Genomic DNA, 13528 nt, shown 5'->3' with positions numbered 1-13528 from the left:
TTGTTCAAAATACTCTTCCCAGACTATACAATTAATTTCACTCCACATTTCTGTAAAGTGCAGAAAGAAAAAATGGAAAAAGAACAACCCAGAATCATCTGTTGTGGCCGGAGGTTGCGGGTACTAATAGTTTTCTGTACAAGAAGCATCGAAAACAAGGGAAGACCGTTTTAGCCGGCTACGTTCACAGGACTCCAAATACTGCATGGAAAACTTTTATCCTCAGCTATCTGGAAAGACTCATCCATGCCATGCTACCCAAAGATGTGGGATTGGTAAATGCTCATTCGTTTGCCTTTGGGGGCGGGGGTTTCTCTGCTAATTGCCTTTCTAACAGGAGGCATCATTATTAAATCATCCTGTCATAACTAGGCCCTGCAGGCTAGAGGACCCCCTCCCACGATGTCAACCAATGACGTTTGACTTCCATCCTAGACACTTCTGTTCCTAAGGTCAATGTGGGGTGGGAGCAACAAGACTCCTCCCTCCCCAAATTAATAAAAAAAAGTCTTCTGTCACCTTAAAGACTAAAAAAATGTATGAAGGCAAAGCTTTCATAGATTAGAGTAGATTTCCTCACTCGCATGATGGGTTATCCTCAGGTGGTAGGCAGGCAGGCGTGCATGTGTGTGTATGTGTGTGTACAGGCAAGTACACAAGTGAGAACTGCAACAAAATATTGCAGCGTGTATTGCTGCTGTTCAAGGTTCTAACCAGCCATGCCCCCCTTGCAGGATATTCCATTCCATTCCCACTCCTCGGTTTCCCTCCCCCCACCAAGACAAACGAAAAGGAGATCAGGCCTAAGTGTAACAGAGGACAGCCCGAATCAGGGAACAGTAAAGGAACAAAAGGTGTGTGTAGGGGGGAATATATGCATACTGCATATATATATATGCATTCTCTCATCTGATTATATGCATACTGGTCTCTGTTGGCAAGCCACTTGGCTGCTTGAAGGTATAACAAGGTGGACTCCCTGCTGAATGCTGGTAGCTCACAGGACTGGGCATATTGAGCCTGGAGAAGAGAAGATTGAAGGGAGACATGATAGCACTCTTCAAATACTTAAAAGGTTGTCACACAGAGAAGGACCAGGATCTCTTCTCGATCCTCCCAGAGTGCAGGACACGGAATAACGGGCTCAAGTTACAGGAAGCCAGATTCCGGCTGGACAGCAGGAAAAACTTCCTGACTGTTAGAGCAGTATAGCGATGGAACCAGTTACCTAGGGAGGTTGTGGCCTCTCCCACACTAGAGGCTTTCAAGAGGCAGCTGGACAACCATCTGTCAGGGATGCTTTAGGGTGGATTCCTGCATTGAGAAGGGGGTTAGACTCGATGGCCTTAGAAGCCCCTTCCAACTCTACTATTCTATGATTCTATGACTGCCAACCTGCGCATTACGTTCAGGATTTGCTTGTTTCATCCTATTTGGCTGTTTTGCTTTGCCCCCCCCCCCGGCAGCTCTTGGCTCTGGGACAGTCAGAGGGGCATGAGAGGTGCCCAGGCCGTTAGCCGTGCAGCCACACCAGGGCTGGGAGGGAATGTTCTCCCGCCGCCTCGTACGTGCGTGGCAGGCAGATACCTGCCTCTGTGGTCAATGAGGCAGAAAGCGTTTCCGCGCAGCGGCGCAGCAGGGCATCGACAGCTTGAACGGGAAGGGGAAAGAGAGAGAGGGGAGCAACGGGAGGGGAGGAAATGCAAAGCAGAGTCAATAAAAGTGTTAACAGGGCAAGGCGGCGGGGTCGCAAAGGGAAGCCACAAAGCGGGTGGATATTCAAACGCAGGGAGCCGAGGCTCACTCGTAGCAGATCCATCATGGAGGGCAGCCCTATAAAAGTGTCAAAAGGGGTTGGACAGGCATCAGAGAAGCAGCTTCCGAAGCAGTTCAATCCCTCGCCAACTCCTGCTGGATTTTTTTTTTTTTACCCCTCTCCGTCCCCATCCAGGCTTCCTTTAGTCTTCCAGGGCGTGGTGGTGTTACACGTACCGCTGGGATTTGGGGTCAGGATCCGTTGAAGCTCAAAGGCCTCCTGAAATACGACCATGCCCAATCAGGTGTCTGCTCCCTTGCCTCCTTCACAAGTGTCACACCAAGGTTGTGGCTGGCAGCCTCCCAAGAAGGCACGAATAAGGAGAAGGGCGATTTAAGACATCTGGCGAGGGGAAGAGAGAAGCCGAGACAGACACGAAGGTCGATTTGACAAGAGGTACATGGATCCGAGCGGACTTTCAGGTGGAAGGCCACTGCCAGCTCCAGGTTTTTCAGGGCCAGACACCCTCAATGGGACCCCTCCCTCAGTGAGGCCTCATTTACACCAAGCAGGATATTGCACTATGAAGGTGGCATGAAAGCGGTATATCAAAGGCAGGAGCCACACAACTGCTTTATAGCGGTATTGAAGTGCACTGACAACGGTTGGGGCCCATGGACACAGGCCATATACTGCTTTCAAAGCGCTATATCCTGCTTGGTGTGGCTCCTGTCGCTTCTATACCGCTTTCATAGTGCTATATCCTCCTTGGCGCAGCTCCTGCCTCTTACGTACTGTGTTCATAGTGCAATATCCCGCTTGGTGTAGATTAGGCCAGAGTCTACCTTCTCAACCACCATTGCTCCTTGCCGACTTTCTCATCACTGCCACCAGTTGCTCACTTGACGGGCACAGAGGCAGGGAACAAGTAGGCCGGGGCATCTCCTGCTCTTTCTTCTCCACACCACCACCACTGTCTGGGCCATGGCTGCAGCCCCCAAATGGCTTTGGGTGGGTGCCAGGCCCCAAGACCCATGGGGCAACAGAATCGCTGTGTGTTCCACCTCAACCTGCCATTTTTAGGGCGATAGCTTTTCTCCCTCCATCCCCCGGATTTAAGCAAAGTAACTCTATTTTTTTTTTAAAAAAAGGAATGAAATAGAAACCTAATCAAACTACAATTTGAATTCCAAATTAGTTCATTTGGATCAATTTTACTTTGTATTTATTAAATACAAATGGGGCTATTTTGCTTTGGGATTTTTTTTCTTGCAGACTGTGCAATTGTGCACCCCCTACATCTTACGCTGCGATACCCTGTGCAAAGCCATTTGTTTTTGGATGCTGGAGACACTGTCCATCTCACTACATCAAGAAAAGCCATTTCTTGCCAAGTTTCACACAAAAAATCCTTCTCCAAGAACAACAAAACATTCGTATCCTCCATTACATCACAGCACCCGCCTTTTGACAGCCCTGAAGACAAAGTGCCATCAGATGCTGTTTTAGGTTCCTCTAGAGCTTTTTTCCTGACATTCATGGTGCCCTGTTCATTTTTCCTCTACAAGGAAAAAAGAAAAGAAAAGAAAAAACACATCAGGGAGACGGGTGGAACTCTTAAACATTTGCTAAGTCTGGGCCGTTCACCTGTATCAAAGAATAAAAACTTTATTGGAACAGAAGGGGAAAATAAGATTAGAAGCAGACATCAATAAAATGGCTCTCCTCCACCACCTTGTCATACTGCCCCAACTCTCCCATTTCTTTCCTCCACGAACCTTTTGCCAAAGTTGGCCTCTCTCATTTGCCTTTTTCATTTCCCAAAATCCATACCCTCTACATTTTTGTGTCCCTCCCCTCCTCTCCCCACCCTCCATCCCTTTCTTCCACTGCCTCAAAACGTCTTTTTCCACTTAAGTAAGTCTCAGTGGCTCAGCTTGGAACCTTCAACACCACCAAGAATGATCTGAATGTGCCGCACTTGGTGGGGGACGACGACCCCATTTGATGGCACACGTCCAGGTGGGCACTGAAAGGAAAGAGCTGCCATTTGCATGAGAGTGTGTGAACAAGGAAGACAGAGGCAGACAGAACACTGGTGTGTATGCATTTGAAAAATTGCACATATAAGGCCTCTGTGTGTGTGTGTGTGTGTGTGTGTGTGTGTGTGTGTGTGTGCAAAAACCACTGTCTGAGAAGCACAGCACTAGAACACATTGTCTTGACAAAGGTATAGGGTGTTATTAGAAGTTTACACTCAGAAAATGTTTTGTAAAAATTTCAGCCTCAAATGTGCGTCTTACAATCGATGGCGTCTTACAATTGAAGAAATACGGTACTAAGGGCTAATTCGGGAACACTTTTACAAGATTGCAATAGAAGTCCTTTGAAATGTAAGCTCCTGCGCACCGTGTCGAGGCCTTCTGAATATATATATATATATATATATATATATATATCCAGATTTCAGAGCGACCCTTCATTTGTGAATAAGTGTGTGCAAGCCAAAACTACCTGGGACCAAGTAGCGTGCCCGAGTGAGTGTATGTATAAGAGAAGCAGATTGAGAGAGTGTGAGGCAGGGAGCCGCGGCGTGCGTATCAGAGGCAGCTGAGTGAGTGTGGACGTGAAAGAGAAAGTGGAGCAGAGTTGGCATCGCCGGATCGCGCCAGGCCTCCCCTCCCCTTACGTTTCACAAAATTTCAGTTTGGCTTCGGCTCTCTGTGTGCGCCTCTCTGTTTGTATAATATGAAAGAGAAAGACGGAGGGAGTTTGCACATCTGGTTTATTTCTTCTGCCTTTTTTTCTTTTTCTCCCCCCCTCCTTCTTTTTCTTGTAAAGGAATATTTTGTTTTAGGAGAGATGTAACTTAATTAGGTGTTATGGCTGCAAATCTTTTACTGCTGAATTCTTTCAGAGCCATAGACAATAGAACGGCGGACATAACAAAGAATCAGGGAAAGGGGAGATCACAAAGAGATGTACTCCTATCCAAATTTGGTTTGTGCAGATAGCATCCCTTGCAAATTTGACTCCCTGTGTAACTGTCTGATCATGCCTGCCTGCCCAGGTGAAACAGGAACTCTAAATGTCTGCTAAAATGCAATGCCCAGTATATTTGCTATTTAGATTAGGCAGAAACATCAGGAATGATGGAACTGGAGGAAGAAAACAGGGACAGAAATGGAATAGCATCAGATGGAGGTGGAAGTAGGATGGATGCTTCAGGAAAGACCCAGATATAGAAGCAGATTTGGGGGCCAAGGAACCGCAGTTGCATTAGGGGGTGTTGGAGAAAACTGCAGCAGATTCAAATGAATTCGGATTTCTATGAATCTGACTTGCAGAGGCTACAGCGAACCAGCTTTCCCCAAGTTGGGCAAATTCTGCAGACTGGCAGATCATTATTTAAATAATAATAATAATCCGGGGGAGATTAGCACAAAAAACATATTTGCAAACAGGAATGATATTCTCATACATCCCTGAAAAAGAAAAAAGAAAAAAAAAGGGGGGGGGAATCCTGTTCTGTCAATGCACAGATGATGAAATGAAAGACACCCGACAAATCTGTGAAACGCTGACAGGATGGATTTAACAAAACTTGTGCATTCCTAGTCGCAATGCAATCTTATTCGCAACACTTTCATCAGACTGAATGCAGCTATTTTGAGTGGTGACCAATGCCAGGGAGAGATGACCTGAACCAAGGAGATGTGGAAGTGAAATCATGTCTAGAGGGTTTGTTCTCTCTCTCTCTCTCTCTCTCTCTCTCTCTCTCTCTCTCTCTCTCTCTCTCTCTCTCTCTCACACACACACACACACACACACACACACACACACACACACACCTGGCACTTCTGGGTCTAAAACCAGGAATTACTTGCTCTCTGCAGTCTACCCTGTATGGTGGATCTCCTAGACTATAGTTTGGAGCATCTCCTAGGCAGCAAATGGGTAGTGGGGTTTCTCCACCCATGCAGATTGGTGATTGTCTGTCCTCAAAACAGAGAGCTGTTCCTGGGACAGCTGACCTGAAATTTCTTAGAACATAATTTCCTGATCAATGTGATATGAATTAGGAAAGTTTCCAAGCTTCTCATTTGAAATATTTTCTCTTATTTCTGAGCCTCTCGTTGTTCCATTTTTTCCCTTTGAAAATGGTGGCAGGGGCTTCATGCCAGTGGTGGCTGGGCATTGTCATGGTAGGCGGGGCCAGAGCAAAAGTGGGCAGGGCCAACTGTTTGCTTTCTCCCTTTCTGCCATCGCCCCCTCCCCCTCCCCTCCGTACCAGTGCAGAGGAAGATCATACAATCATAGAATCACAGAATAGTAGAGTTGGAAGGGGCCTCTAAGGCCATTGAGTCCAACCCCCTGCTGAATGCAGGAATCCAGCTTAGAGCATCCCTGACAGATGGCGGTCCAGCTGCCTCCATTCTTGGTCTGATGGGTGGCCAGGAATGGACCACTTCTCTCCAATAGGCAACCTAACTCTTCCTTTCTGTAAAGACCCATTGAGACAGCAAAGTTTGGGCTGGAATACATGAACATTTGTTCTGCACTTGTTCCTGCAGTCTAAATGGACAGGGTTTCCTATCACTCCTACGCCCATCCTACATTTCTAGGAACAAGAGAATCAAAAATAACATATCAACCTGGGATGGGGGGGCGGGGGCGGGAATGGAACCTTTGACCTGAAACACATCAGGAAGATTTTAAAGGGTGCATTAGTGGAGTTATCATAAGGAAGACCTGGGCTTTTCCTGTTCCTTATCTGCATTACAGCTGTGTTCGTCCAAAATGAGTCATCACCTCACCATTTCCTTGCCAGATGCTCCCCCTGGACTATCCACCTTCATCTCCACCATTGAAGCCCATCCTTGCCCTGGTGGATACATGCACTCAGTGGAGGCTGGTGGCTCTGATGCCACTGGGGCGATTAATCTGCTCTGGGTCTCAGTAAGAACCAGTCAGACCTCTAAAGGATCTATCCAAGGTGCTGAAAATATTTGTAGGTGATGGTTCACACATAGACATGCTCAAGGGAGATATCAAAAAGGCAGGCAGCTGTGTTAATCCATGCAATTTCGAACTCTTCTTTGGGCATGGCTATGGAGTGCCTGCATTTCAAAAATGTACCACTACACTCTGGAACAACATCCCCCATGGCGTTTCTCCAGTTCCTTCCAAGGTGAAGGCCTTCAACACTGCTCCCGAAAGAGCAAAGCACAGAAATGAATTCCTTGAAGTGTGCTCCGGAAAACAGCAAAAGACTTTGTGCTGCACATATTTGAGCTAGAAACAGGGTTTATAAAAAGAAAACCACAGATAATTCTATGGCCCACTTAGCAGACTTCCTTTGCTGAAAGTAAAATAAAGCGCCGAGGTTTCTCGCCGAGTTTGTTTCATATTTTTCCAAGTCAAACTTTTATAAGAGCCCTTAATGTACTTTCAGCAAAAATAAAAATTTGAATCTTTCCTTTCTGAATGGTTCTTGGAATGAAGGTTTACAGAAACCAGCACTGCTCCTCCACCCAAACTTTTCCTGTAGTGTCCCCCTCTTTGATATTCCTAATTAAGATGCTGGACGGCCGAAAAGGGGAAAAAAGGGAGGAGAGAGAAGGGGGGAAGGTTCAGTTTGGGACCAAACTGGGAAGCTGCTATGAATTTATTCCTCAAAACTGTTCTTGCCAGGAAATTAAGACCGGGGGAATTCTCACCTTCCTCTCCCCATCACTAAGAGGGAGACCCTGAGGGCTTTGTCGAGGATGCAAAATATGGGTCAGCCTGCTGGCACAGTCGCTGCTGTTGTCACTTGCAACCACAGCAGGGGGAGGGAGAACTTTAGGAGGAAAAAAGAAGAAGCTGCACTAATGCCACTGCTAATCGTGAGCCCACCACCACCACTTAGAAACCGGTGGAGAATTTTTCCTCCCCCTGGAGAAAGTCAGTGAAACAGCGGCCCCAATTAGGGATGTATGAGCGGTTTGTGAATCCAAAAACACGCCACAATCACGACACCGAACGCGGATGCAAACGGGAAAGTAAGTTCTCTGAAAATGCATGTAAATTCCTGGGTTCACATCCGCCATAAAAAAATGTGCATTTTATGTTTTTCTCTGGGGTGGGGGAGGGAGTGCATGTTTTTAGTACGCTCTCTAAAAAGCACACCTTCCCCCATTCAAAATGTACACTTTCTCTGATCAAACAAAATGAAAGAAGTGTGCAAGCCAACACAGGAAATGAGGAGAGGTGAGCTCCAAAGTGGGGGTTGGGGGTTGGGAGGGAATGTGGGCAGTTGCGAAATTTGCTTTTTCGCCCGGCCCTACCCCCAAATTTTTCTGCCCGCAAACAGGATGGGAAATTTTGAGAGGATGTGTGCACACCCAGCTCTGGTTTAGAGATCTTATTGGAAGTGCTTATCCCATGTCATCCAAGAGAAAGTTCCAGCTACTGAAAGTATGACATGGAAGTCGCCATGTCCTACATTGGTCCCACAGGTATCAAAACATTTGGGGATGGAGGCAGGAACACCCAAGAACCATGACATTGGCAGCTAAGGAAAGACCGGGGATGCAGGTTCTGGCATGATCCTCCCCCACCCACCCCACTTCCGTGCCCCCCAAGTACTTCCTCTAGCCTTTGGATTCTGGATCGGAATGAGAAGAGCCACCACGCTGCTCGTGTCATCGAAGAAAACAAAGATGAGCCACATGGAAATACATTTCCCTTGGTGCCAGTGGCTGGCTGGCTGGGGAATGCTGGGAGTTGTAGGACTTTTCTCTCCATGTAAACATGCATAGAATTGCACCCTTGGAAGCCTGATGGCAGAACAGAAAAGAAAGGACAGTGCAGAGAAAACGCAATGTGTTTCGAGGACAAAGTTGGACTTCCCTACCCTTTGTATCAAACTGGCAGAGAGGGGGGGGGGAAGAATAGAAGGCAAAGAGTGCAGGGAGAATTTTCGTGAGCAATTCAGCCAAGGAGCCACAGGGCAAAAGGAAAAAACATTCCCACACAACTGCTAGCACAAAAGAGCAATTGTGCTGAAGGGCTGGAGAGAAGAGGGGACTCCTAAGGAGAGATCGCGAGCACAAGTGGCAGTGGCGGCTGTGGGCTCCGATGTCAGTGGGGCAGTGGAACTGCTCTGGATTTCAGCCACAGCCAGTGGGAACTCCAAAAGAGCTATCCAAGGTGCTGAACCTATGTTGGCGGGGCAGGGGGAATATGCCTCAGTTTCACATTGGAAACAAGGCCAGTTAATTCAGAACTCTAAAATCTAGGGCGAAATTTGGACCGGGTTGGGGGAGGGATTTTCGCCTACCCTCGATTGGTGTTGATGCATTTGTTAACAACCTGACCCAAGTAGACATGCACTGCAGTTGATATGCAGTGAGCCAACACCAACACCAAATAGAAGCAAGTTATACTGCAGTGAAGGCCCAGGCTTAAGAACTTGAGTTAACATGCTCCTAATAGAAATGTATCCATTCCTCAATGTGCCCTTAGATCCGGTTGGATTCAGGCAAGGGTCCATTGCCCATAAGTCTTGGAGACATAGGGGAAATGTCTTAGATACACAAGGCTTTCCCCTTCCTAAATGTTAACAGTGAATTCAATTCTCCAAGTGTGTTTTTTATGTTGCCCATGTGGCACCACTCTTGCAGAACCCCCAAAGCTGGGGGAATCCCTGAGTATGTAGAAGAACCTTCCCCAAAAGCAAGCCAGAACAGCCCAGTGAGTACTCCGCATGCTCAGTGAGTATGGTGTGCTGAATAACTGCTGGGTAGGGATGTGCATTACTGGGATTTAAATTCCGTTTAAGCCTGATGGGATTTCACAGTCTTTATGTTCCGCGATGTGGCAGTGGATTGTAGCAGATTCTTTTTTTCTGAATCTAGAAATGTTTGGACTTTTTTGTGCAAATTAAATACATGCATTTTTCCCCTCGGCTCCCATGTTCTGTACAAATGGGGTCATATTTCCCCCCATTTTTAGGGCTGATGATTTGTGCAAATGGGATCTTCCTCCAACCCTACATCTTTAAATTTGCACAAATGGGGTTGTAATGTTTTTAAAGTTATTTTTTAATCAGGGATCTTGTGCAAGACTGCCTATCCGCTATGTAGCCCTACTGAGACTTAAACCCCTGGTACACATCCTTGCCAGTTTCATCCTCTCCACACACTACTTTGTTTACCCCACCAGAGCCATATTCCCTGTTTGTCAATGAATGTGTCAATTTCATCTTTCACTTCAGCACTTCCCAAGCAACCCCAGGCATCAGATCACTGGGGGATTTAAAGGTCTGACTTGGAGAACATGCTAGCTGTCAGATATACAGACCAGTATTGCAGATCTGTAACATACCAAATTTGAAAGGATTAAATGGAGGAGAAAACCAATGGGGAGAGTCAAAATCAGCAAGAACTCCCCCCCTTCATTCTCCCCTCCATTTCATTGAAATGTGAGGAATTGAGGCAATGTCATTGGGTGGGGGGGAAATGGAACAAAATCTGCCAGGGCTGAACCAGTAAAATCCATCAAGATTTCCCCCCAAAATAGAATTCTCATCCATCCATACTGTTGGTGATGGAGTAATTCAAAATCAGGGAAGAGCAGGAATAGAGTATCTTGGAAAAGGGCATGACTGGCTGGAATTTTGAATAGTAATGCTCCACACTCCAACATTTTGTTGTAGGTCATAGGTAACGAATGTGACAGCCAAGAATTCTGAGGAGAAAGGTCTTGCATATGGGAAGGCGAGATGGATATTATGAAGGCCTGAGCCCAGAAACCCAGCATGAGGCACTGAGGCAGCAATAGAAAGCATAACCCTTCTGCCTCTGCCAGGTTTCAGAGCAACAGCTTTGGTGCTGGCCTGTGCAAAGGAAGGCTGCTGGTTGTGTTGTGTTATTTTTCTTTTTTCTTTTTCTTTTCAGAGAATTTTGTTTAAACCCCTAAAGAACTCTTGTCGAGTTTCTTTGGTCATTTTCCAAAAATAAATAGGATTTAAAACCTCATTTGCACATTAAAAAAAAAATTAGTTGAAGGAAACCTGGCTAGTCTCACCCATCAAGCAAAATCTGGGGCTAGACGCACTTTCAACATTAAAATTCCAACAGAGGACTAAACAGAGGGCATGTGCAGAGCATTGACTTGGGGTGATGAATGGGGGAGAATATCTTCATAAACAACAAGGGTGTAATAAGCACATGAATACAAAGAAGTAATTCTAGCAAGACTGTGAATGGAGTTGCATAGGAACAAAACGTTGCCGTGTGGTATGCTCGTGTTCAGGGTTCCAACCAGCAAGCCACCATCTCTGGTAAGATTCTCCATTCCATTTCCATGCCATTCTGATTTTAGGTTTCCCACCCACCTAGGTTTCCCAACCAGTCAGCATTCTGTCAGGCTGAGGGTTCTGTCAATGCCTTGTGCTGTAGCCTGTGTTGCAAAGTTCTGTTATGGATCAGACTTGCGCAGGGGCCAGGTTTCTCAGGAAACAAGATGGAAAAAGATCAGTACCACTGATAGCTCCAAGTGGTGCTGGGATTGGAAGCCAGACAGAGTCGTCTGCATGTTGTTCCAACAAGAAGCAGAGCAAGACTGAGGCTTAAGTATGGGTTTAGCTGACATTAGGCTAATTGGCCATGAATTCTGAAGATACTCTGCAATGTAGCTTGGGTTGCTAGGGGACCAGATCTTGAACAGGGATCAAGTTGGGTCAGGTTTCTCAGGAATCAAGGCAGAAAGAGATCAGCACCATGGAAAGGTCCAAGCGGTGCTGGGGTTGGAAGCCAGACAGCTTTGTCTGCATGTTGCGCCACCAAAGAGTGGAGCACAGCTCAGGTTTAAATTGAAGTGGTGCCTCCATTCTGACTGTTTTAGCACTCTCAAGCTGTGACAATGTGGGAGTGGCAGCAGCATGCTACTTTCCTGATGGCCTGATGGCCTGAGTTGTCAGAGTCTGAGGATGGCAATGTGACCTCCTATAGATGCAGAGGAGTTGGCCCCTGGTGTCTTTCTGGAGAACTGGATCCTGGGGAGGTGGAAGCTTCATGATACCTTTCCATGACTGAGTCCTCTCCCTGAACCATTAACTCTTGAATCAATTCTGCAGAGGGCAAGGAGTTGGGGTCCTTTGGGGATGAGGGTTTGAGGTCTTGGTCTAGGCCAGCTATTGAGTATGCTCAGTCCTCACAGAGCTGTTATGGGGTCTCCCCCCACCCTAGTATGTGTGTGTGTGTGTAATTCTGAAAACCTTTGAGTTCATTCACACCTGCTGATATTTGCCTATTGTGTGTGGATGGGGCACTTCTGGCCAGGACTGTGCAAGCCTCGGGCTTCAGATTCGGAAATACGAATCACGGAGGCCATATCATGGCGGATCTGCCATGAAATGGCCTCTGTGATTCGGATTTCTGAATCTGAGGTCTGAGTCTTGCACAGCTCTACTTCTGGCTACATATGGAGCAGCATGCAGAAAATGAGTTCACTATTATGACAGAGGATGAAAGGATTTCTCCCATGTTTGAACAGCGATGCAGGTGATCACACCCCAAAATGGTGCAAGCTAATGCTTCATTGGTCTTTAGAGTGTTAAAGCAGTTAGGAGCTCAAGAGCAAAAGTCAATCAGGAGAGCTAATTAAGAATTCTGGATGCCTCAGAGGGCCTTGGATGCAAACAGGGGTCACAAAGTGGGGAGGCAGAATCATAGAATCATAGAATACTAGAGTTGGAAAGGGCCTATAAGGCCATCGAGTCCAACCCCCATCTCAATGCAGGATCCACCCTAAAGCATCCCTGACAGATGGTTGTCCAGCTACCTCTTGAATGCCTCTAGTGTGGGAGAGCCCACAACCTCCCTAGGTAACTGGTTCCATTGTAGTACTGCTCTAACAGTCAGGAAGTTTTTCCTGATGTCCAGACGGAATCTGGCTTCCTTTAACTTGAGCCCGTTATTCCGTGTCCTGCACTCTGGGAGGATCGAGAAGAGATCCTGGCCCTCATCTGTGTGATAACCTTTTAAATATTTGAATGCTGCCTAGCAGCCAGGTGGGGCCACTGTTTTTTTTTATACTGTTGTTTTTATGTTTTAAATTTTGTATACTTTAATGTTTACTGTTTTTAACGTTTGTAAACCACCCAGAGAGCTTCGGCTATGGGACGGTATATAAGTGTAACAAATAAATAAATAAATAAAAAAAAATAGGTTCCTTTTTAGTCTGTGTTGCTTGTGAACATGCTGGCTCAGTTCAGTCAACATGTTAGTCAGTGTGAAAACTCCACTTAATGGTTTCTTGGGGGTACTCCCCACACAACATATTCTAACTCCACCATTGTGTGATCGTGGCCTACCATGGAGTTGAGAAAAATCCATCACAATGTTTGATTGACAGTTCCTCCACCCTCTTTCCTCCCCTGGTCCTCCCAATGGTATCCCATCAGCCATTGCTGCAAAAAACAACAACACCCAATCCTAGTGGCTCTCCTAGAGTGGCACTCGCTCCCTTTCACAGCTCTTGCCAGAGAACTCTGTAGCCAGTGGGACAATTCAACACAACACAACAGAGAACTCCACAGAGCTCTCCACAAAGCACATGCAACACAACGGTCGTGCAGGAACTCTCCTCTGCACAGTGTGGATATTCTGCATGGAGTGTTTTCCAAAAGAACTCCACCATTACGTGCAGCTTTCCCACCAGACAACACATTTCTCAACGATGGTGGATGAACCGTGGAGTTCTAAAACCACCGTTGAGAAACGT

At 46.5% G+C, this 13528-nt stretch overlaps 1 protein-coding gene across 1 annotated transcript in view; it reads right to left on the bottom strand.

Moving 5' to 3' along the window:
- Positions 1–13528, bottom strand: part of NTN3 (netrin 3) — a 92325-nt gene that overhangs the window by 22634 nt on the left and 56163 nt on the right. The window lies entirely within an intron of this gene.

The sequence above is a fragment of the Elgaria multicarinata genome, chromosome 17, assembly GCF_023053635.1.
Source record: "Elgaria multicarinata webbii isolate HBS135686 ecotype San Diego chromosome 17, rElgMul1.1.pri, whole genome shotgun sequence".
Taxonomy (NCBI): Eukaryota; Metazoa; Chordata; class Lepidosauria; order Squamata; family Anguidae; genus Elgaria; species Elgaria multicarinata.
This window is presented reverse-complemented; position numbering and strand designations above follow the sequence as displayed.